This window comes from Puma concolor, chromosome B4 (genome assembly GCF_028749965.1).
Source record: "Puma concolor isolate L17-30 chromosome B4, mPumCon1.1.hap2, whole genome shotgun sequence".
Lineage (NCBI taxonomy): Eukaryota > Metazoa > Chordata > Mammalia > Carnivora > Felidae > Puma > Puma concolor.
Window position 1 is genome coordinate 47,714,228 of NC_141673.1, and position 27,828 is coordinate 47,742,055.

General features: G+C 37.4%; 1 protein-coding gene and 1 long non-coding RNA gene across 7 annotated transcripts in view; both read left to right on the plus strand.

Moving 5' to 3' along the window:
* The window catches only part of LOC147579045 (uncharacterized), a 209,253-nt gene that overhangs the window by 57,260 nt on the left and 124,165 nt on the right, over positions 1-27,828 (plus strand). The window lies entirely within an intron of this gene.
* Positions 12,373-13,960, plus strand: LOC147579046 (uncharacterized). Its single transcript, XR_015253487.1, has 2 exons — positions 12,373-13,024; positions 13,254-13,960. It is a non-coding gene; the product is annotated as an uncharacterized LOC147579046 (long non-coding RNA).

Sequence of the window (27,828 nt, forward strand, 5' to 3'; positions counted from 1 at the left end):
CATTGCCCCCTTAAAATTAGCCAGGAACAGTTAGCAGTTATCTTTTGTCTTCCTTCCTTCCTTCCTTCCTTCCTTCCTTCCTTCCTTCCTTCCTTCCTTCCTTCCTTCCTTTTCTCTCTCTCTCTCTCTCTCTCTCTCTCTCTCTCTCTCTCTCTCTCCCCCCTCTTTCTTTCAGGTAAGCTCTAGTCCCAACATTGGGTTTAAACTCATGATTCCAAGATTAAGAGTTGAGTGCTCCACCCACTAAGCCAGCCAGTCACCCCAGGAGCAGATATCTTAGAAGTAGGTGCTGTTGGTAGGAAAAGGTATACAGCCAGGCCAGTAGAAGGATCAGGACTTGCTCATCCCTACTATTTGGAAAATAACTCACAATAGGCCAAAGCTGGGCTATTTTGTTATTTTCGTGAATCCAATTTAGCAAATGATGTTTTGGAGAAATGACAGTAATATACTGCTCTGCCATCAAATATAAATTCATCTCAAGTGTTTTCATCTTTGTTTCCCAGGATGAATTGATTATTGTACTGAGTACAATAAATAGGTAACTGGGAAAAAAGTGATATGTATATATGAAAAATAATATTAGTTAAAAAGAAATAATGAAAATAGTTATGATACAGTTCCATAACTAACAATAATCACCCTAAACATCATATGGAGAACTTTTTGTTGCTGTATACTTTTTAAAGTTTCAGATTTTATATCATAGGACATTACAGCTATTACTCCCAAAAATGTGAAGTTGGAAAGAACATTTGAGAATAGTCCAGCATCTTAATTTTACATACAGGAGACTAAAGCCCCTAGAGATTAGGTGACTTTCCCAAGAACACAGAGCTGATTTATGGCAGCAGATTATACCAGACATAATCCCACATCTTAGGACTCTAAGTTTTACATTCTTCCCTCTTCCATACTCACCATACAGATAATTGCTCTTATATTAAAAATGAATTCATGCACATAATTAAAATTAGACTAAAAAAGTAGTCATCCATCTTAGACACATATTAAAATTATTTGGAGGGTTGTTAAAACTACCAACACCAGACTGCGCCCAGATCAGTTGTATCACAACCTGTGGGGATGGGATCCAGGCATCACTAGTTTTCAAGCCTCCCCAGGTGATTGCAAAGAGCAGCCAAGTTTGAGAATCACTGTACAAAAATAATTATAATAAGTATAATGAAAAACAGTTGTCCTTTACCCAATTCTTTCTAATTCCTTCATCTACTTCCTGTTGTAGTTCTCAAAGTATTGGACTAGGACCAGCAGCCTTGTTAGAAGCTTGCTGGAAATGCATATTCATGGAGTCCACCCCAACCTACTGAATCAGAATCTGTGAGGATGTGACCCAGTAAACTGGTTCTTATTCATGTTAAAATTTGAGAATCTCTACCCCATAGGCTACCATTTTCAACTATTTTTAGCGATTTCCCTATTTTCCTCCATGTCTGAATATGCTTATAATCCTATTTCTTGCTTTGACAGTTTTCTACTTTATCTATTGATTTTCTGTTATGGACAATCAGGATTTATTTAGTTCTTTGTATTTTTTGTCCTGCCCTCATCCTTCCAGTAGAGGTATATCTATTTTTTTCTTCTAAATCAGTCTGTGTTTACACTATTAATACCATAAAAATGTTTCCTGCAAAGCCTAGATAAATCTATGCTTATATGCCTTTTCGTACATTCTTAATTGTTTTTCCTGAGATTAATAATTGCCTGGTTTGTTTATTGGTTTGTATCTATTCTTATTTTTGTACATGCTCCACTATATCTGTTATGCCTACTGGTACAATTTTCAAAATATCCAACTATTGGGGCGCCTGGGTGGCGCAGTCGGTTAAGCGTCCGACTTCAGCCAGGTCACGATCTCGCGGTCCGTGAGTTCGAGCCCCGCGTCGGGCTCTGGGCTGATGGCTCGGAGCCTGGAGCCTGTTTCCGATTCTGTGTCTCCCTCTCTCTCTGCCCCTCCTCCGTTCATGCTCTGTTTCTCTCTGTCCCCCAAAAATAAATAAACGTTGAAAAAAAAAATTAAAAAAAAAAAAAAATGGATATTGTGTCCATTCCATTTAGAATCCTATGCCCCTCAGCCTTCCATCACCCTGCTCTGATCTGGACTGGGTATTCTCAGAACTCTGCTTTTAATCACACTAGATCCAGTCTGCAGGCAAATCTACTGCTTCTACCTTCAACATGTATCCAGAATCTGATCCCCTCTCTTGACCTCCCCTGCTACCATCCTGTTCTAATCACCATTGTCTCTCATCTGGATGGCTGAAATTATTTCCTGAATTCTTCCATCCATCCCGGCTCCAACCTATATTCCACATTGTAACCTTTAAACACATAGTTCATGGGTACCTGGATGGCTCAGTCGGTTAAGTGACCAACTTCAGCTCGGGTCATGATCTCACAGTTCGTGGGTTCAAACCCCACATCAGGCTCTGTGCCAATAGATAGCTCAGAGCCTGGAACCTGCTTCAGATTCTGTGTCTCCCTCTCTCTCTGCCCCTCCCTGCCTCATGCTCTATGTCTCTCTCTGTCTCTCAGAGATACATGTTAAAAAAATAAAAATTAAAAATAAAAATATAGTTCAGATCATGTCTCATGTATTTATAGCTAAGTGTAAATAAAGAAAGGAGCTATGTGCTGTTTGGAAAATGTTTGTTACTTTGTATATGTGGGAGGAGAAGGAATGGGTTGGGAGTAGAGGATGGGTAGACAGATTATAGGTGTGAGGATTCCATGTATCTTCTCACTGATTGCCCTGTAGGAGATGGATGTTAAGGGGGGAAGAAACAAACAACCAAATGAAACATGTATACAGTGAATACTTACTATGCATTATGAAAATACAGAAATAGAACATGTGATGCTAGCCTCTGAAAACTTACAAATTTCTATGGGAGATAAACATGCACACATCTCATACTGGACAAAACAAGGTTTGATTACATGCAGAAACTAGTATTATAAGGCATCCTTAGAAATTCAGAGAGAATGCATCATTTTGGCTGACTAATCAGGAACTCTATACAGACGGCAAGATTTGTGTTGGGATTTAAAATATGGGTAATATTTTCATGTGCAAAGACTAGATGAAGAAATTTTAGACTGAGGTAACAGTGACAATAATATATGGAGCAAAGAAGTATAAAACCAATTTAAAAATAATATAGACTAGGACAATTTGATATATTAAAACTATGCCAGGGAGTAGCTGAAAATAAAATGCAAAGGGTAGATAGGTTTTTTTATTGATACTGAGCATTTAGTGAATTGGTTGCCCTTTTTGAAATCAGTTTAACTACTCCTTCACATATTATGGGCAATAATAACAGCTCTCATCCAACCCAAGAAAGTAGACTTTATTATCTCCATTTTATAGATGAAGAAATTTGAGGCCCCAAGGGGTTAAGTAACTTGCTTAAGGTCAGAAAACTAGAATGTAGCATAGCTAGTATTTGAACCGACACAATCTCATTCCTGAGCCTGTGTTCTTAAACACTACTTGCACTGGCTTTATTTGCCTATTATATATGTTGCAAAGACTTTTTCCATTCTTCATTTACCATCTTAACTTTGTGTATGCTATTTTTCACTGTATAGACGTTTAAATTTTTTTATATAGTCAAATTTTTAATTTTTAAAAAAAATTTACTCAGTGTTGTTTCATACTAAGAAAGGCTTTGTACGGAGAGTAATAAAAATTCTCCTACTGAGCACAATTATCGTGATGAGCACTGGGCGATGTATGGAATTGGAATTGTTGAATTGTACCCGAAACTCATATAACACTGTTAACTACACAGCAATTAAAATTTAAAAAATAAAAAATATTCCTCTACTGTATTTTATTCTGAAGTTTTAGCTTTCATTTTTAAATTTTTTTTTTCAACGTTTATTTATTTTTGGGACAGAGAGAGACAGAGCATGAACGGGGGAGGGTTAGCTTTCATTTTTAACTTTATGATAATTAATCTTGAATCTTTTATTGTGTGTGTCTATGGTCTGAGGTAGGGATCTAATTTTATTTTACCCCCAAATGGGTAGCCAATTATTCCAAAAATATGTCCTTTCCTTAATGAGTTGACATGCCACCTTGATATAGATGTTGAGCAATTAGCCATGCTGCTAGACAGTACCAATTAGTGTCTTATTCTAATTAAGAATTCTTTTAAAAATGCAACTGTGGAACAAATACCAATTAGAAACTCTACAGTATAAATTAGTCAGATAATGTTGGGGTCTTAATACCTAGCTATGATAAAGGTATCCTACAACAGAAATTTTGGCTCTGGAGGTCAAATCTTCCTAGGGAAGATGGTGAAAGAAGAAACTTTTTAAAGCTCATTTCTTTATTTAGAGAGAGAGAGAGAGCAGGCACAGGGGAGGGATAGTGAGAGAGGGAGAGAAAGAATCCCAAGGAGGCTCCATGCCATCAGCCCAGAGCCTGATGAAGGGCTCCTTCCCATGAACTGTGAGATTGTGACCTGAGCCAAAACCATGAGTTGGACACTCAACTGACTGTGCCACCCAGGAACCTTGAAAAGGTTATTTTTAACTTAGGGTATGAGTGGGAGAAACTATTGCCTTCTTCACAATCCGGTCTTTTATAGGCAAAATTCTCACATTTTTGATGACAATAATTGAAGAACATCTGGGACCAACTGAAGTAATGAGGACTTATAACCTGACTGTTTAGTAAGCAAATCTTTTCAAATTTTTCTAATATGCCCCAGCTTTGGACCAATGGGAAAAGCCATCAAGTAAAACAACCATAAGGATAAATAATCCGATGAAGACAATTTCTCTGGAAATATGAACTTAAGATGGGTTCTGGGGGAAAAATGCCAAATCTTTTCATTTCCTCCAGAACAACATCATACATGTATATCAGTGCTCCTTCTGTATAGAGTATTAGGAAATCTGTATACACATATTGAGTAATTTCCCCCCATTTCACTATGCATGCTCTGAACAATTAGTGTCCTTACTTGCCTTCACAATGGTTCTGTGTGATCTAACACAGATTCAACCATCTGTCTGTGTTTTCTTCCATTTGCAACATTTGTTCTTCCTGCTGATCTGACTGCTTCTTTTCTCTGCTTTCTGATTCAGACAGAGCAAGCTTTTCCAGAAATGTGCTTGTTAGCCAAAAGTGAGTCTCTTGAACTGCAGAAATATAAAATTTGCCCCAACTAGTAACATTTAAGAAACGTGTTGTTTTGTTTTGTTTCTTATGTATATTGCCTGGAAAGCATCCCAAGTTTTTGATGACAGATGCTTTTTAACCTGTTGGCAAAATCAAATATGTAGAAATCTAAAACCATACTTGGAAGAAATAAAGTTTTCCTTGGATATGGCCCTGAGGATCACTAGTGTCCTGTTTCAGCAAAGTTTCAGCCTTACTTCTTGAGAAGTGCATCTCCAAACATTCTACTGAAATCACTTACTTTCATCTTGAAGGACATTTTTTCGTTGTTCTCTCAGTGTGTGTCTTTTAGAGGTAAAACCTCTCAGGGTTTTTTTGTTTTTTGTTTTTTGGTGTGTTTTTGATAGTGTATTTCATTTTCATTATCAGAAGATCATTTCAATTATATATTATTTCAGTATCCTCTGGCTCCTGATGTCATTATTAAGAAATCAGCTGCCAGTTTAACTTCCTTGTGCGGAATCTATACTTGCTTTCTAGTTGTTTTTAAGATCTTCTTCCTGTCTTTGTTGTTCTGCAACTTTACAATATGTGTCTATGTGTGGGTTTCTTTTTATTTTACACTGTTTGGGATTTATGTGGCTTCCTGAAAGTGGCAACTGATATTGTTCATCAATTTTAGAAAATTCTTAGCTATTATTTTTCCTTATTTGAATTTGAATGCTTTTCCTTATTTGAATGTCCTCTTTCAGGAATTTTAATTAACCCTTCTCACTCTATACTTCATGTGGACAAAATTCTCATTAGGGTTTTACATCTATTTGTCTCTCTGGGCTGCAATCTGAATATTTTTTTCAGTTCTATAGTCCCATTATTTATCCTAATCAGCTGTATCCAATCTGCTTTTTAATTCTTTGGTTTTTTTTTTTTTTTAACTTCTACCCAAAGCCAATTCTGAGATCAATCATATATTTTACTATCAGTGGAGGTCAGGTTTTTTTTGTTTGTTTTTTTTTTTAATTTCATTTTGCCCTGAGATTATAAGCCTTGCAGGGTTCCATCTTTATACAGTATGATCTCTGATCTACTAAAGACTATTCCTGCATATTCTTCTGCATAGTAGTTCTAAGCTACCATGACTCATGCAGCTGGCTAAGAATTTGATGGCTTCAAAGTTCACATATCTTCCTGATCTTAAGTTCCTTGCTCAATCCTGTCTTCAGTGGATTTCCATTACTTTCTTGCAGACACATTCAATAATTTTAAATGAATTTTCTTTAATTTTAGAGAACATTTCTAACTGTTCTGTGTCAGGAGGGTTTTAAGATTTCTAATCTACCTTATTTCATGCTACTGACATTTTTATTTCTCTTCCACTTTTGAAGGATAATTTCACTAGGTACAGAATTCTAGGTTGATTTTTTTTAAGTTTATTTATTTTTGAGAGAGAGAGAGAGAGAGAGAGACAGAGAGAACAAGTTGGGGGGGGGGTGGATGCAGAGAGCGAGGGAGAGATAGAGAATCCCAAGCAGGCTTCACACTGTCAGTGCAGAGCCCATTGCATGACCGGAGCCAAAGTTGGATGCTTAACTGACTGCACCACTTAGGCATCCCTAGGTTGATTTTTCTTTTCTTTCATTGCTTTCAATACACCACTCCACCCTCTTCTTGCTTGCATAGTTTCTAATAAGAAGCTTGCTAAAATTCTTCCATAGGTAAAGTTTTTTCCCCCCTCTGGCTTCTTTCAAGATTTTCTCTTTGCCTTTGGTATTCTGAAATTTAAATATGAAATGCCTAGGTGTGGGGGGTTTTGATTTTATTTTTGTATCACTACTGCTTATTGTTCTCTGAGCTTACTGGATTTGTTGTTTAGTCTCTGTCATTAATTTAGGAAGATTACTGGTTATTATGGCTTTAAATATTTCTCCTGCTCTGTTTTCTCTTTCTTTTTCTGGTGTTATAATTATACATATGTTAGACCTTTTGCTATTGTCTTCAGTTCTTAGATGTTCTATTCTGTTTCTTTTATTCTTTTTATTCTTTGTGTTTCAGTTTGGAAAGTTTCTATGGCCTTTCTTCAAGTTCACTGATTATTTCCCCAGCCATCTGGAGTCCACTGAAGGCATTTTTTATTTCTATTACTGTATTTTTAAAAATTTCTTGTCATTTCTTTTGATTCTTTCTGAAAGTTCCCATTTTTCTGCTCATATTACCCATTTGTTCTTGCGTGTTGTCTACTTTTTCCATTATAGGTCCTAATATATACTTTAAATTCCCTACCTTATAATTCAAACATCTGTGACATATCTGAGTCTAGTTCTATTTTTTAAAAAATGTTTTAATGTTTATTTATTTGTTTTTGAGAGAGAGACAGCATGAGCAGGTGAGGGACAGACAGGAAAGGAGACACAGAATCTAAAGCAGGCTCCAGGCTGTCCACGCAGAGCCTGAAAAAGGGGCTTGAACTCACAAACCGTGAAATAATGACCTGAGTCAAAGTTGGACACTTAACTGACTGAGCCACACAGGCACCCCATATGTGAGTCTAGTTTTTAATAGTTGCTTTATCTTTTCGGACTGCATTTTTTCTTGCCTTTTAGCATGCCTTGTAATTTTATGTTAAAAGCCAGGTATGTTGTATTGGGTAATTACAACTGAGGCAGATCTGTCTTTAGAGAGAGATTGTATTTTATTCTGGCTAGGGGATGTGCTGTTTAATGTTTGTTGTAGCTGTAGGTGCCAGAAGCTTCAAACTTCTCTAGTGCTCTTGTTTTTTGGTCTCTCCTCTGAAGAGTTATCAGTCTGTTTTGCAACCTTTCAGCTGTAATTCATTATTATTGTTATTATTATTATTATTTTACTAGAGCATTATTGGTATGGTGGCAGAGTGTGTGGGAGGAGGAGCATTTTATAATCATCTAATTGAGTCTTAGTCTTTTAGTGGGCCTTTGCCTTGGGGTTGTGGCCTTCACAAGTGTTTCTATACCTTCTTCAGTTGAATAGCTTTTACTCCATATTCCCTACTCTATGGCGACAGTGTTCTCAGTCTATTTCCTTAAAGGCTTGTCCCCTGGTTTTTGTTTGTTTTTCCCTTGTGTAAGCCAGGAAGGCAAAAAGGGTCTGGAATAAGGAAGAATCCCCTTTCCTTTCCTGGGATAAGTTTGCAAAATTGTGCTTTAGTGACAACTTTTCCCCTAAAGAGTAGGCCATTTTTATTGAGAAGGCTCTGGATGTGGTTTGCAGTTGTTACTTTCCCCATCCCCCATTCACCCCTTTCCAAAACCAAGAAGGAATTTTTGTGGCGTCCTCACCATGAGCACTTGGTGGGGTTCCCAGACAGAGAGCCCATGAAAATATGGGAGCCCCTCAAGACTGCAGTCCCTAGGGGTTTTTCACTCTCCCACTAGTCAAAATTGCCATTCAAGTGTTCATACAAGTTTATGTCTCCAGTGGTTTCTGCTCCAGGTAGGCAGATCTTGATTGCCCTTTCTCATACCTGCCTTTCTAGATTTTAGGGTACTGATTTGCAATAAGGCACCATTTCTCAGATGGATACAAGAAAAGTCACTGATTTTTTAGTTTGTCCAGATTTTTCTTGTTGTAAAGATGACAGTCACAACTTCCAAGTTCTTTAAATATCAGAGCTGAAATTAAAAGTTTCACTATAGCCAGTGCCTGTCGGGCTCAGTGGGTAGAGTAGAGAATGGACTCACGAGCTTGGGATAGTGACTTCAAGCCCCACACTGGGCGTAGAACTCACTGAAAAAAAAAAAGTTTCACTATTGACTTTTACATTTTCATTGAAGTTTGGGTACTTTGTTTTCAAACAAAAGAAACTAACATTGGCTAACTTAAGTAAAAATGTATTTGTCTGAAGGATATTGAGAGCCAAGACAACTCTGGAGTATTAATTAATAAGAACTCTAGGGAAAATTGTTATCAGGAACATTTTAGTTAAGACATCTCCACGGAGATGAATGAATTTCAACTACTTTCAGTACCTCATTTAGTATATTCAAGATTCAAATTTCAGGGAAGAAGGTGGCAGAATTTTTTCAAATCCTTACACAAAAGTAGTGCAAACAACTAGATAGCAAAACCATTTGGAGAGCATTTATAGCAGAACTAGCTGATAAGACAACCCCCAAACCTCCAAACACCAATATCTACAGGCCTGTGTGTTACCACAGCCTTAGTGGAAGAAACCTGGGGGAAGCAATAAGGCAGGTGACAGAACCAAGAACAGCATAATACCCAAATAGCCAACAGGTAATCCTGGAAATTGCAGTGGATCAGTTTGAAAATAGCAGCTGCAACTGGAAAGAGTTTTGCCTAATCCAATACATGATGGGGCATAATATAAGAACTGCTGGAACTGTCTCTCTCCAGTTCTCAAAAATGATTCATCAGAGTTTTCTTGCAAGACAGTGCCACACACTTCTGGTTTCCATAGTTTTATTTTATTTTGTTTTATTTTACGTATTTATTTATTTATTTATTTAATCATAAGTGTACTCTTTAATCCCCATCACCTATTTTACCCATCCTCCACCCACCTCCCCTCTGGTAACCATCAATTTATTCTCTATAATTGAGAGTCTGTTTCTTGATTTATCTCTCTCTCTCTCTTTTTGTTTTTCTTGTTTCTTAAATTCCACATATGAGTGAAATCATATGGTATTTGTTCTTCTCTGACTGACTTACTTCACTTAGCATTATACTCTCTAGCTCTCTATCCATGTTGTTGCAAAATAGCAAGATTTCATTCTTTTTCTACAGTTTGGCTATTGTAAATAATGCTGCAATAAACATAGGGGTGCATGTATCCCTTTGAGTTAGTGTTTTTGTATTTGGGGGATAAATATCCAGTAGTGCAATTACTGGATTGTAGAGTAGTTCTATTTTTAGTGTTTAGGAATCTCTACACTGTCTTCCACAGTAGCTATACCACTTTGCGTTCCCAACAGTGCAAGAGGGTTCCTTTTTCTCCACATCCTCAACACTTGTTTCTTGTGTTTTTGATTTTAGCAATTCTGACAGGTGTGAGGTGATATATTATTGTAGTTTTGATTTGCATTTCCCTGATGATAGTGATGTTGAATATCATTTCATGTATCAGTGGGTCATCTGGATATCTTCTTTAGAGGAATGTCTGTTCATGTTTTCTGCCCATTATTGATTGAGTTCTTTGTGGTTTTTTTGGGTGTTAAGTTGCATAAGTTCTTTTTTTTAATGTTTATTTATTTTTGAGAGAGAGAGTGAGTGCATGTGCTCATGAGTGGGGGAAGGGCAGAGATAGAAGGAGACGGAGAATCCCAAGCAGGCTCTGTGCTAACAGTAGCGAGCTCTATGTGGGGCTCAAACCCACAAACCACAAGATCACAACCTGAACCGAAGTTGGACTGAGCCACCCAGGCAATCCATAAGTTCTTTAAGTATTTCGGATACTTACCCTTTATTGTATACGTCATTTGCAAATATCTTTTCCTATTGAGTAGGTTGTTTATTTCTCTTGCCTCAGGAGACATATCTAGAAAAATGTTGCTAATGGCCCATGTTAAAGACGTTACTGCCTATGTTCTCTTCAAGGATTTTTATGGTTTTAGGTCTCACATTTAGGTCCTTAATCCATTTTGAGTTTGTTTTTGTGTATGGTGAAAGAAAGTGGTCCAGTTTTATTCTTTTGCATGTCACTTTCCAGTGTTCCCAACACCATTTGTTGAAGACACTGTCTTTTTCCTGTTGTATATGCATTCCTCTTTTGTCAAAGATTAACTGGCCACATAACTGTGGGTTTATTTCGGAGTTTTATATTCTACTATATTAATCTATGTGTGTGTTTTTATGCCAGTACTTTACTATTTTAATTACTACTTCTCTGCATAACTGGAAATCTAGAATTGTGATGCCTCCAGTTTTGTTTTTCTTTTTGAAGACTCCTTTGGCTATTCAAAGTCTTTTTTGGTTCTTTACAAATGTTAGGATTGTTTGTTATAGCTCTGTGAAATATGCTGTTGGTATTTTGATAGGGATTGCATTAAATCTGTAGATTGCTTTGGGTAGTATAGACATTTTAACAATATTGTTCTTCCAACTCATGAGCATGGATTGTTTTTCCATTTCTTTGCATCATCTTGAATTTATTTCATTAATGTTTTATAGTTTTCAGAGTACAGTTCTTTAACCTCTTTGGTTAAGTTTATTCCTGGATATTTTATTGTTTTTGGTATAATTGTACATGGAATCATTTTCTTAATTTCACCTTATGCTGCTTCATTATTACTGTATAGGAATGCAACAAATTTCTGTACATTGATTTTTCTTATCCTGCCATAGTTTGTTATGAAAAATTATCTATCACTTATTTCATTTTTCTGCTATATTTTACACGTCTTTTTATTACTGGCTTCTTTAAGATTTTCTCTTTAAATCTGTTTTTCAGCAATTTAGCTATGACATGCCTAGTTGGGGTTTTCTTTGTATTTTTCTTATGATGGCATGAAGTACTTCATACTTTCTTGGGACATTTTCACCTGTTAAATCTTCACATTTTTTTTCCTCTATTTACTCTCTTCCTTCCCCTTCTATGACTCCAATTGTATGTATGTTAGATCACTTAATATTTTCTCATAGTTCTACTAAGGGTCTACTTATTTTTTTCATTTTTTTCCCCTTCTGTTATTTAGATTGGGTACTTTCTATTGAAATTTCAGTTAATTGACTGCTTCACTTTCACTTACCCTTTCCTCTGTCAGTTTTATCTGAAATTGTCTTTTTTTTTTTTTTTGTCTTCATTTTTGGAAGGTACTATAATTAGATATAGAAATAATAGTTAAAATTTTATTTCATCACTTTGAAATGTCATTTAATTATCTTATGCCATTTCCAATTTGTTGTAAATCTTAGTGAATTTTTCATCTTATCTATATTATATTTTCTAGATCAGAAATTTCCATTTGGATCTTTTTCTAAAAATAGTTTTCATCCCTCTAGTTACTCTGTCCTTTAGGTAGTTCATTAAGACTAAATTTGAATAGCTGTTTCAAAATCCTTGTATACTAATTCCAACATATAGTCCAGTCAGGCTTGGTTTCTATTCATCATTTTTTTAATATGTCTATAGGCCATATTTTTCTGTTTCTCTACATGTTAATAATTTTTTTTATATACTGGACATTATAGGGACACTTAATATTGTAGGAATACTGGATTTTGTTATCTTCCTCTGAAAAATGTTAGTGTTTTTAGCAGTAGTTAACTTGACTAGATACAAACTCAGAACTCTGTCTCCCTTAGATGGACAGTGACTGAAATATGCTAAATTCTCTTAGCCTTTCATCTGTTGTTTTCTACTGTATCCAGTAGTTTCCCATTACATGAGTCTAGTTCTGGGATCATCCAGAGTTGGATGGAATTTTTATGCAGATTTGCAGACTCTTTTATTCTCAGTGTTCTCCTTTTGCTTCTAGCCATTGTGTCAGCTCTACATTTGTCTTAGGATTCCCTGTACTACTAAGACTACAGCTTTCTACTTCACTTCTAGCTACCCCATGTTCCACAAATTGGGAATTTCCCTCAGGCAAAAGGCCACACAGTACATTTCCCTAATTTCAAGGGTCAACAATCCTTTAGTTCTTGTCTCCTTTTCATTGTTCCCCAGAGGCTTCTATTTTTTAAGAAAAATATTTTAAAAACACATTTTTAAAATATTTTGTCCAGACTTTAAATTTATATTCTGAAAAATGGTTAGTCCAATATATGCTACTCTGTTATTACTGGAAGCAGAACTTTTTCTAGTAATCTTTTCCACTGTGTGTCTTTGAAAGCAATGAGTGCTGGTAGCAATGAGCACATCTACATTAGGTTTTGATTTTAATTTTTTTTTTCAACGTTTATTTATTTTTGGGACAGAGAGAGACAGAGCATGAACGGGCGAGGGGCAGAGAGAGAGGGAGACACAGAATCGGAAACAGGCTCCAGGCTCTGAGCCATCAGCCCAGAGCCCGACGCGGGGCTCGAACTCACGGACCGCGAGATCGTGACCTGGCTGAAGTCAGATGTTTAACCGACTGCGCCACCCAGGTGCCCCTAGGTTTTGATTTTAAATACCACTCTCCACATCTATACCAGTTCTTTAGAATTTCTGTAAAAGATTTACAACCTGAATCTAATTATAAGAAAAGATCAGGGGCAGCTGGGTGGTTCAGTCAGTTAAGCGTCTGACTTCCACTCAGGTCATGATCTCATTCATGGTGCATGAGTACAAGTCCTGCAGCGAGCTCTGTGCTGTCAGTCCAGAGTCTGGAGCTTGCTTCAGATTCTGTGTCTCCCTCTCTCTGCCCCTCCCCCACTCATGCACTGTCTCTCTCTGTCTCTCAAAAAAATGAAAAAAAAAAAAGTTAAAAAAATTTTTTAAGGAAAGAAAAGATCAAACACACAAATCGATGATAACCCTGGAAGTGGCCTGAACTTAGGGTTGACTGGGATAGTATGTACTGAGTGAATGCTACAGATTTTTCCACCTGGACCTTTTTACTATGCTGTAGTTCTGACTAGATTGTGATCATTAGTATATAATCACAGAAAATATTATGGTTCTTTTTCTCCAAGGAGTAACTTAATTGAGGCAACTGGCTGGCTTAGTTAATAAAGCATGTGACTCTTGATCTCAGGGTTGTGAGTTTTTGAGCCCCACATTGGGTATAGAGATTACAAGGAGTAACTCAAAATAAAAACAAAACAAAACTCAAATAAAAGCAAAAAAAAAAAACAAGGAAAGGACCTTTTATTTGCATAAAAGTATGCAAATATATACAGTCCTGAGGGGCCACAAGTGTAAGCCCCATCTGGCTCTCTAGTGAGAACCAGATGATCTGGAAGTCTCCTTTGGGTGGCAGTCACAAAACTCGGGGCTTCAGACAAGTATATAAACTTGTTTCTAAGAGATACTGGCAAGATAAAGGAAGGCAGAGGAAAAGTGCCAAGATGGCATCCACAGCCTATGTTCCTTGAGAGCAGCTCTGTCAGCCACTAAATGTGTGCCAAACTTGAAGCCTGCTCCTCAGTCCAAAGCTTCAGGACAAGCAAAGTGGCCTCCTTCACAGAAAGACTGGGGAGTATGCCTCAGTCTGCTATCTGTGTGGTGCCTTAGGAGTGGTAGCCTGCCAAGGACTATCCTTATTTTGCTACAATCCTATGTGACCCAAGGGTGTAAAGCCCTCTGACCACCAAAGGCAGGCAATCAAAGGGGCATCTCCTGGGCATCAGTTGCAAAGTCCAGGCACCAGATGCATGTAAAGCTCCACCCAAAAGACTGGCACTCTGAATCAGGACAGAGGGTAAGCATGAAAATTGTGCTTGCCCTCTGAAGTCTTTGGAAGAATTGTAGTAACTTACCCGATAAAGAGTTCAAAGTAATCGTCATAAAGGTACTTATTAAACTGGGGAGAAGAATGGATGAGCCTAATGAGAACTTCAGCAAAGAGATGGAAAATATAAGGTACCAAATAGACGTCACAGAGCTGAAGAATATAACAATTGAACTAAAAAGTACACTACAAGGGTTCAATAACAGACTAGATGAAACAGAAGAAATGATTCGTCAACTTGAAGACAAGGCAGTGGAACTCACCCAATCAGAGCAGCAAAAAATAAAAAGAATGCAAACATGAAGATAGTTTAAGGGACTTGTGGAACAACACTAAACAGACTAACAGTTGCCTTATAGGACTTCCAGAAGGAGAAGAGAGGGAGAGAAGGGGAAGGAGTCTCATTCAAAGACATAATGGCTGAAAATTTCCCTGACTTGGGGAAGGAAATAGATATCCAGGTCCAGGAAGCCCAGAGCGTTCTAAATAAAGGTGAACTCCAAGAGACCCACATTAAGACACATTACAGGGGCGCCTGGGTGGCGCAGTCGGTTAAGCGTCCGACTTCAGCCAGGTCACGATCTCGCGGTCCGTGAGTTCGAGCCCCGCATCAGGCTCTGGGCTGATGGCTCAGAGCCCGGAGCCTGTTTCCGATTCTGTGTCTCCCTCTCTCTCTGCTCCTCCCCCGTTCATGCTCTGTCTCTCTCTGTCCCAAAAATAAATAAACGTTGAAAAAAAAAAAAAAAGACACATTACAGATCTTCCTCAATTTACAGTAGTGTTACATCCCATTGTAAATTGAAAATATTGTAAGTCAAAAATGCATTTATACATACATTATATATACACTATACATACATAGTATGTACTATGTAGTAAATATATAGTAAAGGTAGTGGATTATTTATAAAGCTAGTATAGATGTTATGAGACAAAAGTAATAAAAATAGCTATGATTAAAATAATTAATAAGTTAAAGGATACAGAAGATTAAAAGATGTAGAATGTGACATCAAACACCTAAAATGTGTGTGTGGAGAGTAAGAATGTTGAGCTTTATCAACTCAAAATAGACTGTTATAAGTTGTTATATGTAACCTCATGGTAAGCACAAAGCAAAAACCTATAGTAAATACACAAAAAAGAAAGAGAAAGGAATATGAGCATACCCCTAAAGAAAACCATCAATTTACAAAGGAAGAGAGCAAGAGGAAAAAGGAACAGAGAGGAACCAAAAAAACAGTGAAAAATCAACTAACAGAATAGCAACAAGCATACCTATTAGTAATAACTTAAAATATAAATGGACTAAATTCTCCGATCAAAAGACATAGAGTGTTTGCATGTATTGAAAATATATTATGGGGTGCCTGGGTGGTTCAGTTGGAGACTCTTCTAAGTGCTGGGAATAATGTCGTGAAGACAATTTGGCAGAATAATTTTCTCCTATAGTGATTTTCACTTTACCCTTTCTGTAGATTTTTCCACTAAGAATGTACAAGAAAAGAAACTGTCAAAGAAGTAAAAGAGGAGAATGAGTTGTCACAGTTTATAAGAATTTTGAGAAGGTTAAGAATGAACAATTATCAGATTATCAGATGTTTTAGAGAGGTCAAGAAACATACCCCTTGGATCTGGCAATAAGGAGGTCTTGGTAATCTGCTAGTACAGCTTCAGTGGAACGGGAGGGTAGAGAAATTCTGTAATTGTTGCACACAGCACCGTGCCTGACACATAGTAGTTGCTAAGATAATTTGTTGGATTGAGAGTAAGTGCTGTGAGAAAATAAAGACTGTACTCACCAGAAGTTTTCATGAGAAGGGAAAATAGATAGTGGATGGGTTTGAGGGAATAGGAGTCAAAGGACTTTGTTTTTTAGTATGAAAAAATTGATTATAGTCTGAGAACATGTTGTTAGTAGAGAAAGGAAGTTTGTGTGTAGTAGAAAGAGAAAAGTCAGCAAGGTCTGGAATAGGAGAGTGGGCTCCTCTAAGATTAAATTAGATCTTTGTAGACACAGGTATACGTGTAGGGCTGGGAAAAAAGTTTAGGGAAATATCTGATGGCTTCAAGTTTATTAATCAGGAAGCAAAGTCACCTGCAGAAAGTAAGTGTAAATAGTAGGGAACCAAGACGGGGGCTTGAAGGGAGCAGTGAAGATTTGGAAACAGCTGTAAGGAGTGAAAATATAAACTTGCCAAGAACAAGTAAAAGGATTGCCAGGGCATGGTGAAGTTTCTGATATAACTGATAAAATTATCCATTAATATGCCTAAATCCTTAGTATTTTGAAGTTTTCTTGGACATACTTTCTTTAAATATCTTCCAAGAGCTATTTAGCTTCAAGGATAAAAAGATAAAAGAAGGTGGTTAATGCTTTATTGACATTCTCTTATGTGTATGGACCTTATTATTTTTGGAACTCAATTTAAGAATAATTCAGATTATAAGCAATACTTAATATTTTTTCTTTAATGAAATTGTCAAACAAACCTTGTGTTAACCCAGATATTGTCTTTGTTCTCTAAGGCCAGCTAAGACATTGATGAGAGTGACTTTCTGCCATCATCCTGTGGATTGTAGATGTTCAAATTTTTCCTCAAGATGTATCTGTATTCCCTGAAGTCTTGTGATGTCTAATCGTTTCTGGCTTGGAGCTCTTACTCCCATTTACTTAGTCTAGTTTATAGATCATGCACCTTTCTGCTCATGTTACCTGTTTCATATCATGTTAACCCAGTTGTAGATTTTGGTCTTCATCCCAGTAGCCACTGAGAACATCCACAGAGGCATGTATATGTAGAGATGACTTTGCTGAAGGTGGTAATATGCAGAGATTCATACATCGCAGCAACAGAAAACAACTCAACTTGATGTCAGCCTCCTGTACTTTTCTTACTCTTCTTACCTTTCTGTCCTCTCCTCTGAGGAATAAAACTTCAGTTCCTCCCACTCTTTAGTGGAGAGTCATTTAGCTCTCTGTGTCTCCTACTGTCAAAGTCAGATTGAGATAAATCTTGGTCTGTGCAAAGCCAGCAAAATGCTCAACTGAACAAATGGGCCTTTTTTAGAAATCTTTTTGCATCCCTCAGATAAGTCTGTAGCCAATTTCATTTTTTTATTCTTTTTTAGAATTTATCATTAAAATGGTGTTTTTCTTGCATAAGATATGGCCAGTAGGCAAAATAATCCCATATCTGGATGAAAAAGAGACTTAGATGCTGCCCCTCACACCTGTATTATACCAAAAAGAATTCCAATGAGAGGCATGTCACATAGTCACATAGTTCCATACTCCTGAGTTTTAAAAACTCTTTTGTATAGGGCAAAGTATAGGCTAACAGCACACACACCCCCACCCCAAGGTGAAATATGTGTGATATTCCTCAGACACTCCTGGCTACCCAAGAACCAAGGAAAGGGGTTTAAGTGCTTGCCATGGTGATATGGGAAACTAAGGGAAATGAAAAATTAAATTCCCTTGCTGCCCACAGCCCATTGACAAGTCCTTGAAACTGGCAGAGTGACCTCTCTCTAGGAGGTCAGCTGTCCCAAGGATGACACTTTGCTAGGGGCAAAAAAAAAAAAAGTCCCAAGTTTCAGAACAGATCTCGTTTTGCATTAACGCACCAAAGTTACATAATTTCTGCAATGTTAAAAACTGTGGTATCATTGGTAGGGGTTTCTCATTGACCATTGTGGTACATCATCATTACATATACCCAAAAATCCCTACGTCAGACTTTTTATGAAGGGAAGAAAAGATAAAAATTTATTTTGTTAACAGCTAGACCTCATTTTTCTTAGTTTAGTGGAGCTTTCCTCTGAGATAGCCAACAAGGTCACATCTCTCTTCTTTAGGGTGGTTTTTTGTGCCCTATGGGGAGAATCAAGAAGACTGGGTTTAAGTCATTAAACCTACCACTAGCTGTTTATGTCAGCTAAGTGCCATAACGGAACCTAACTGTTCATTAATTGCCCCTTTATAGGGATGAATAAAGAGGAAAAAGAGACTTTGAGAATAGTTGAGAAATGTAAAGAAAAATCATTATTAGACATGAAAGTAGTGAAATGGCCCAATGAGTTCAAGATAATGCTTTAGGAGTTTTGAAGGGACCAATCAATGGTGAGAAAGGTGACAAGAATATAATCACATGGTATCCTCACCAGTGGAATGGTACCTAACATTTCAAGAAAAATAAACAGGAAGTATTTTAACACAAGGATGAGAAGGAGCCTGTGATTTGAACAAACCAATATTCTTATTTCTAAGGAAAACACCCTCCTAGGATAAACACAGCAGGCTTTTCAGATTCAGAATGGTTCAGCTGTTACATTAATGCAAGTGTAGCTTAATGAAAAGGATTTCATGCTGTGACTACAAAATGTGACTGGAAATCATTACAATAACATTAATAACAGTAAGATAATAAAATGTCCAGGGCATGGGTAGTCTTCAAAAAGTCATTATTAATGGCAGTAATTCACTGCTGTAATATGACATTGTAAGGAATAGAGAAAGTGGAGAGATCACCTCCTTGGATGAGCAACATAAGCCTCGATGAAGGAGCCCCTAGGTTTTGTGGAGAAGGGGGAGAGAGATGGTTAGACTAGCAGAAGATGAAGGAAACTGGAAAGACTGCTAGGCAGGCAACAGCATCAGTGACCGTATGTAAAAGAACGTCTTAGCTGATACTCTTAGTTATTCTGACTCTGTGAATGCTAGTAGTGTTGTATTTCTTTTTGGACATTGTAAAATTGTAAAATCAATGATCAGACTGTTTCTAGGACTTTCTGAGGAGTTAGAGAATCATCCAGAAATAGAAGACTGGAATGGTAATTTAAAACCAAAGTACAGGAACGCCTGGGTGGCTAAACTGGTTAAGCGTCCGGCTTCAGCTCAGGTCATGATCTCACAGCTTGTGAGTTCAAGCCCTGCGCTGGGCTCTGGGTTGACAGCTCAGAGTCGGAGCTTGCTTCAGATTTTGTGTCCCCCTCCCCTTCTGCCCCTCCCCCACTCATTCTCTCTCTCTCTCTCTCTCTCTCTCTCTCTCTCTCGCTCTCTCTCCCTCTCCCTCTCTCTCTCTCTCTCTCTCAAAAATAAGTAAATATTTTTTTAAAAACTAAAAAAATAAATAAAACCAAAAAATGACTAGAATATTGATTGGGCTGGAGATGTGTTCCAGCCGCTATTCACAACTGAACTGTGGATAATAATAACGTTAACTACCATTTATGAAGCATTTATTCTATACCAGGTACCGTATTATACACTTTACAAGTGGAACCTCATTTAATTTATATAATAAGCAAGGTAAGTATTTTCTCATGTTTACAAATGAAAGAAATTGAGATTAATTAGATGCATTCCAAAGACTAGAATCTGTAACACAAATGGGAAGTCCAAGCAGGCTACTAAGTAAGGAAAAACTTAGTACACGACAAGACCAAGGATGGTGAGATGGTATTATCTACTTTGTGCTTTATAGCAGAGGTTAAGACTTGGGCCAAACTTGGGATATAAGTGGAGAAATCATTACCAAAATCTTCTCTTCCTCTTACTGCCTTTTCAAGCACTCATCAGTTGCTGACATTACTATGCTAAACAAATTAAAAGAATCTCAAATCTCATGGAGCCTATATTCTTGTGGGAAACAGATCACATATATAAGTAAACAAATATTAAAGTAATTTCAGTTAGTGATATTGCCATGGAGAAGATGTGAAGGTGAAATGTGGAAGGTTAACTTTAGTTAGGGTGGGTGCCTGAAGAAGCTAATTTGAGCTGATTCTCAAATAATGTGAATAGGTCAGCCATCTGAAGATCTGGCAGAAAAGTGTTTCAGATGAAGTAAATATTTGGGAAGTGATCTGATTGTTAACTATGGATGTCCTAGATTATTTAAAGATTGCCAATATTTTGTTGACTAAAAAGAGCTTCAATTTGTCTTACTGTTTCCCCTAATGCTTTTACTATTTAGACACTCAGTGGTCCAGTCTGCTTCTAAGATCCCACTGTAAATATACTGGGTGGCCTCTTGTGTGGAAGCCTTTCATGGCCTTTTCAGCTTCTGTCCCAGCTCCTAAAGGAGAAAGGCATTTTTCTAGTTGCAGTAATTGTTTATAAAGACATCTGCAATGATTCCTCCCATCTGTATACAAGGGTTTCTTCACAGCAGTGACTTAGCTACTTCTCTCATCAAGACATAAAATCCTTTCTCCACACCCTTGAATCTGAGCTGGCCTTGTGACTTGCTTTACCCATAGAATGAAGTTGAAGTAACATGGTAGGGCTTGTACGTGTAAGTATAGGCTTCAAGAGATTCTGCTCTTGTCCTCTTGGGATACTGCCATCTGTGTAACAAAGCCAGTCTCCGGAAGGATAAGAAACCACATGGAGACCGTGGTCCAAAGCATTACCAACCACCAGACTTTTGAGGAAGGCCAGCTTTGATCATGCATTCCTAATAGCCTCAGAATGCAATGAGTGACCATCAGCAGAATGGGTGAGATCATCAGAAGAACCACTGAACCCACCTCAAATTTCTGACCCACAGAATTATGAGCAAATAAAATGGTTGTCATTTTGAGCTATTAAGTTTGTTATACAGCAATAGATCATTAAGAAACTAGCGAGGCTCCAAAGATCTTTCTTTTGGGCTTCATGTCATCTGGCTTTTGACCTGAAGTTGCTGACTCAATGCTCCTTCCAGAGGTCTCTTGAAAGGTGCCAGAATGCATTATACTAGGCTTTCCCACATGTTTCAAATTACATCATTTTAAGTATGTATATCAGCAGAAGAATTATTTCTACTTTTTTTTGATAGAGAAAGTATTCTTTCCTTATTATTCTGAACTAACAGACACATGACACAGCTAAGCCTGATTCAGAGTCCTTCCTCACTATTCCAAACCTTTGTTTTCTTTTAGCACATGCTCTGACTTCCCAGTTTAGGGGCCTTTTATATACTATGCTAACTACCACGTATAGGTATCTAGTATCCTGAGCACTAGAATCTTGGCTACTAATTGTCTGTTGATTCCTGGCGTGTCAGATGCTTACCATTACTAATCAAAGGGGCAATTTTGATTTGGGATGTTCTAAAGATATAATTGAGAATAATGGAGTTCATACCGATGAAGGAATCACACATAGTTCTAGCATACTATGAAGTTCTGGCCTTAATTACTGCTTCCACTCCACTAAGATTTAGATTTAGAAGGATATGAAGACATTGGTTATGACATGTCTTTATGGTTTTCCATTGTTTTTTTTTTTAATTTTTTTTTTCAACGTTTTTTTATTTATTTTGGGACAGAGAGAGAGCATGAACGGGGGAGGGGCAGAGAGAGAGGGAGACACAGAATCGGAAACAGGCTCCAGGCTCCGAGCCATCAGCCCAGAGCCCGACGCGGGGCTCGAACTCACGGACCGCGAGATCGTGACCTGGCTGAAGTCGGACGCTTAACCGACTGCGCCACCCAGGCGCCCCATGGTTTTCCATTGTTATGGCTACATTTATTGCTTTTTGCTACTGAACAGGTCCAGGCTAAACAATTCTTCAATTATAGAACGATGCCTGCTGCAGCCCCTTTTAGGCACCTTCTATTTTTTTTTTTTTTTTTTCTATTATGGTAGTTTTATAAGGATCTATGAAGTTTGATGAGTAGTCAGTTTCTGACATGAGTGTTTACTGAAGACCATTCTTCCATTACTCATAATTCCACCATTCTGTGGTTATGTTGTGTATCATTTAATCAATCTCCCTTTTCTACTTTCCCATCGGCATCAACTGGGTTGAAAGCTATCCATTTGCTGACCCACTGGGGTTTGTGTGTTTTATCCAAGCACACGGAGTATACTAGTGTCTCAAGTAATTGACCGTGTAATACCTCGAGTTTCACTTTTAACTCCAGCCTTTCTGCATGGTGCCATATCCCTTTTAGACCACCCTCTTTCTGTTCCTAAACTTGTGTTCCTTTTTAGACTAGGCACTCAACTTCTTGCTTCTTATTTGAAAAACATTTCTCAGTTTAGAATAGAAACAAATGGTATTTCTTGAGCTCAGCCAGTTGTTGAGATTATGCTCTGGTCATTTGCTGGATTACACATCCAGCTCTTCACACTTACCCATATTCTTTTTAGTGGTTAACCCTCAAGTGTTCTTAAAAGATAATGTTTGTAGATGTCCTCTAGTTATGGTATTATAGTACATGAGATTTTAAACATTTTAAGATAGAAGGCAAATAAATACCATTAATGCTTTATTGTGAGGGATAGCAGATTCTTTTAATTGTTTTAAATATTTATTTTTGAGAGATAGAGAGAGACAGAACATGAGTAGGGAGGGGCAGAGAGAGAGGGAGACACAGAATCCAAAGCAGGCTCCAGGCTCCGAGCTGTCAGCACAGGGCCTGACATGGAGCTCTAACTCACAGACCACGAGATTATGACCTGAGCTGAAATCAGATGCTTAACCGCCTGAGCCACCCTGGTACCCCAGGCATGGCAGATTTTTAATTGGCAGATTTTTATAGACTTATAAAACTATAAAATTCCACTTCAGAAATCTTTTTCTGTGACTCTACATCATTAGGCTCTAAATGTGGAAGGTGAAGAGCCAAATGAGTTGGAAATATTTGTAGGACTCTAGTTCTAAATTTTGAGAGGTTTGGATGGGTATAAAGACATTGGTTACCATTCACAAGGTCTTCCCTTAGTAAAACAATATGTAAAACCCTAAAACAACATTCCAAATTCATAGGTGTGATTTGGCCAAGCTAATATATTTTTCTTATACTTTTTGAATGACACAAGTCCTGCATGAATATGTTGTCACTGTGAAAAATTAACATTATATAATAGCATGTGGAATAAACACTTAGGCATCTCTTATCTTTGTTTGAGTTCCTCCAAAAGCCAACTCAGAAAATAACTTGAGTATAGGTATAATGAGAAAACTCCTTGTTTTCCTTACTCACTGCTCACTGAATACTTTTGTACTCCAGGTGTGTGTGTGTGTGGGGGGGGGGGGGTTCCCATGCTAAGCAATTCTTCAATTCTCTGCACCAGATGGGTGTCCTATAGTTCAATTCAGTTCTGACACTACCTGGAGATAGCATCAGATCCCACAAGTTACGGGTTCCATCTCACAAGATTGCTGCCCCACTTCAGATGCCAATCACAAGTCTAGGTTGTCACCTGGGTTTCTTACTGGATGGATGACTGGGTATAAATCAGAGGTTCCCATAACCCCCTCATCAGGTTTGATAATCTGCTAGAACGGCTCACAGAACTCAAGAAAGCAATATGCTTATTAGATTACCAGTTCATTACAAAGGATACAACTCAGGAGCAGGTAGGTGGAAGAGACGCATAGGGCACAGTATGGGAGAAAGGGTGTGTGGCTTCCATGCCGTTTCAAGGCACACCACTCTCCTGGCATTTCCCATTGTTTACCAACCCAGATGCTTTGTGACCCAGGTCCTTTAGGGATTTCCTGGAGGCTTCATCACATATGTGTGATTGATTAAGTCACATGCCATTGGTGATTAATTCGATTTCCAGCCCCTAGCGCCTCCCCAGAGGTTGAGAGATGAGGGTAAAATTTCCAATCCTCTGATCATATGGTTGGTTCCTCTGGCAACTAGCCCCCATCCTGTGGTCACCTAGGTACTTTCCAAAAATCACCTAATTAACATAAACTCAAGTGTGGTTAAAAAGGGCTTGTTATGAATAACAGATGATACCTTTATCTCTTTTATCACTTAGGAAAGTCCAAGGATTTAGGACTTTGTGCCAGGAATAGGAATGAATACCAAATATATAGTTCCTATCATAAATCACCATATCACAACAGGTATTTTAATAGGGAGGTAAAGGAGTGAAGAAAAATGACATGGGAAAGAGAAGAAAGCCAATAAAAATGAGTTACTACTGCAGACAATTGAGGCTTAATCCTGTTGGGGAATCTCTGAGGAACCCTGTAGAATTGTAGAAATTTGCTTCAGAATTTTCCTGCTAAACTCTTCTTTTCCTCGATCTATTTATTTAGTCTAAGACTAATCAATATCTTCCTGTTTTATTCTAGTGGTATAGTATGTTTTGAGCCACCCAGTCACCTCCTATTGCTATTAGTTTTAAAAGCTAATAATGTTGTTTGTTGTTTAAGTAAACTCTAACCCCAACATGGGGCTTGAACTCACCACCCTGAGATTAACAGTTCCATGCTCTACCAACTGAGCCAGCCAGGCATTTCAAAAGCTAATCATGTTTATAAATGTTTTTTTCTGTGTAATTTTTATGATAAGGTAATCAAGATTTTTTTTTTTTAATTCTGAGGGGATTTGGATTAGAATTGCTTTGCTTTTTTGAGTCTTCCTATTTAGAAAAATGGTATGTCTCAAATTTAGTTGGGTGTTAATATATTTGTAAAAGTTTTATTTTTTACATGGTTTTTATACATCTCTTATTGCATTTTCACCTCAATATTTTACAGTTCTTGTTGCTACTATGAAGGGGATCTTTAATTTGTAATATTTTATTTATTTATTTTTTAAGCAATCACTGTGCCCAAGGTGGGACTCGAACTCACAATCCCGGTATCAAGAGTACCCGGCTCTGCCAACCAAGTAAACGAGGTGCCCCTAATTTATAATAGTTAAAGAACATGTTTTTGGTAGTGTGTAAGAAAGATAGTCCATTTCTGCAGGTGCCTTTGTATGTATCTTACTAATTAGTCATTGACAGGCAGACTTTTATCCCTTCACATTCTCCTCCTTTCCGACTTTCTTATTAGCAGTAGGAGACACAATTTGGCTGCCTTTTTTTTTTTTTTTTTTTTTTACCCGCCTCTTACTCCTGGAGATTAAAGATAAGACTTTATGTTCCTGACTATTTTAACTATATTTACTTACCTCTTGGGATCTATCTAATTTCCACTACTAATGCCACACACCAGTCCCCTGGAGTACACTTTTTTTTTTTTTTTCAACTTTCGGGCTAGAATTAAAAAAAAAAAAAAAAAAAGAACTTTGGTAAATATGAATGACTATTAAAGGAAATACTAGAAACAACAACAACGAAAATGTAGATTATTCTAAGTGCAGAATTTCTACCATAGCACTATTTAGTTACTTTAAAAAATGAGAAACTTAAAAAAAATAAAGAACATTTCTTCTCAAGTGAGCAACATTTTCTTTACACTGGAACTGGGCTTGAGCTTCATCATTAATTCTATGGACATCAAAAATAAGTAGAATAGCTGGTATAAAATCTCTTTGCTCTTGAGTTGTATTAATAACCTATATACTCTATAATGTACTATATTATGCTCTTGAAAAATCCAAATATGAATTTTTACTAATAATGTGATTTTTGTTTATTCCTTGCCCTAGTCCAAACCAATTTCTTGTTACTCCACTCCTTTCAAATAGATCGTTACACATGACGACCAGAGTTTCTGAATTTAAGTAGTAATACAGCAGTGTCATCAAGACCTGGATTTAGGTCCTGACTCTAGCAATTATTAGATGTGTGAGTGTGTGGAAATTATTCAACCTCTTTGAGGTTTAGTTTTCTCCTTGTTAAAAGCTACTAATAGTATCTACCTCATACACTTTAAGGAGCATATTGGCAATTAGTGCATACTATTATTTCTATTGCCACAGTTCTTATTTTCCTAGGTATTATTTGATATTCTACTGTTTATGCTCAATATTTTAATTTGAGTTGATCCACTAAAGTATAAAATCTTGGGAAAATAATAAACTCTGAGATTGATTCTCTAATACCTTTATTTCCTTCTAATATTTGAATTAGAGTCTTAATGGTTCCAAGTTTTTTAGTAAGGCTTTTTACCCTTAACTATGGAAAAGATAATGACTGTTGACATCAGTTAGAGTTCACTTTAAGAAGTCAGGTTATTTTGGGGCGCCTGAGTGGCTCAGTCGGTTGAGCGTCTGACTTCAGCTCAGGTCACGATCTCACGGTTTGTGAGTTCGAGCCGAGCCTCGCGTGGGGCTCTGTGCTGATGGCTGGGAGCCTGGAGCCTGCTTCAGATTCTGTGTCTCCCTCTCTCTCTGCCCCTCCCCCGCTTGCACTCTGTCTCTCTCCGTCTCAAAAATAAAATAAACATTAAAATAATTTTTTAAAGAAGTCAGATTATTTTATTTTTTTCAATGGTATGGGTCATCAGAGAATATTCCTTTCAAAATACAGAGTTGAGGAATAAAAGATAAATAATAACTCGGGCTATATGAGGCATAAATTGGAAATACATTGTATTATGCCATAAGAGGTGAATTTATACCATCAAAATAAATGACTCAGTGTGTTATTTTTTAATGTTTATTTATTTATTTTTAGAGAGAGTGAGCACGTGCACACATGTGCAAAAGAGAGGTGGGGAGGGGCAGAGAGACAGGGAGAGAGAGAATCTGAGTGCAGAATCTGCACAGTGCACAGAATCCGAGAATCTGACAGCGCAGAGCCTGAGGTGGGGCTCCATCCCACAACCATGAGATCGTGACCTGAGCTGAAAGCACGAGTCAGACACTCAACTGGCTGAGCCACCCAGGTGTCCCTCAGTGTGTTATTTTGCTATAAATTTAGGCCATACTAAATTACTTGCAGCTTCTCGGCCATACCATGAAGTTTTATATCTCTTGTACCTTGGCATGTCCTGTTTTCTTCTTTCTGGAATTCCCTTTTCTCTACCACTTTTGTTCATCTAATGGGCTCTTCCCAGTGAGCTAATATAGTGCATATGTGTTTTCCTCATGCAGTGTTTTGGGTCATACTGGTAAAGATCACCTTCAACAGATCCAGATCAATCACAATGCTTTTTGTAAATCCCTTTTTCTTCTAAGGACTTATTACTTACTTCTGTTCCTGTACTTATGATATTATTACTTTTAATTGTCCATCTCTGTCCTTTACATTACTCTGAGCCTGACCACCCATCACATATTTGGCATCTAGAGGTGAGCTATAAACGTGTGTTAAATTAACTGACACAGTGCAGTATTCTTGGACCTTGACATACCTAACTCCTAAACTTCTGAACTATTCAACTATCCATTCATTCCTTCTATTCATTCCATCTATCCCATCCACCCATTCCATCCATCTATCCATCCATCCCGTCTATCCATCAGTTTTATCTGTGTATCTACGCCATTATCCTATCCATCCATTCCATCTGTCCCATTCCTCCATCCATCTATCCAGAAAATACTTAATATATGATTTTTGACACTGTGATTGACACTAGAGATTAAAAATGAGAAATATGTAAC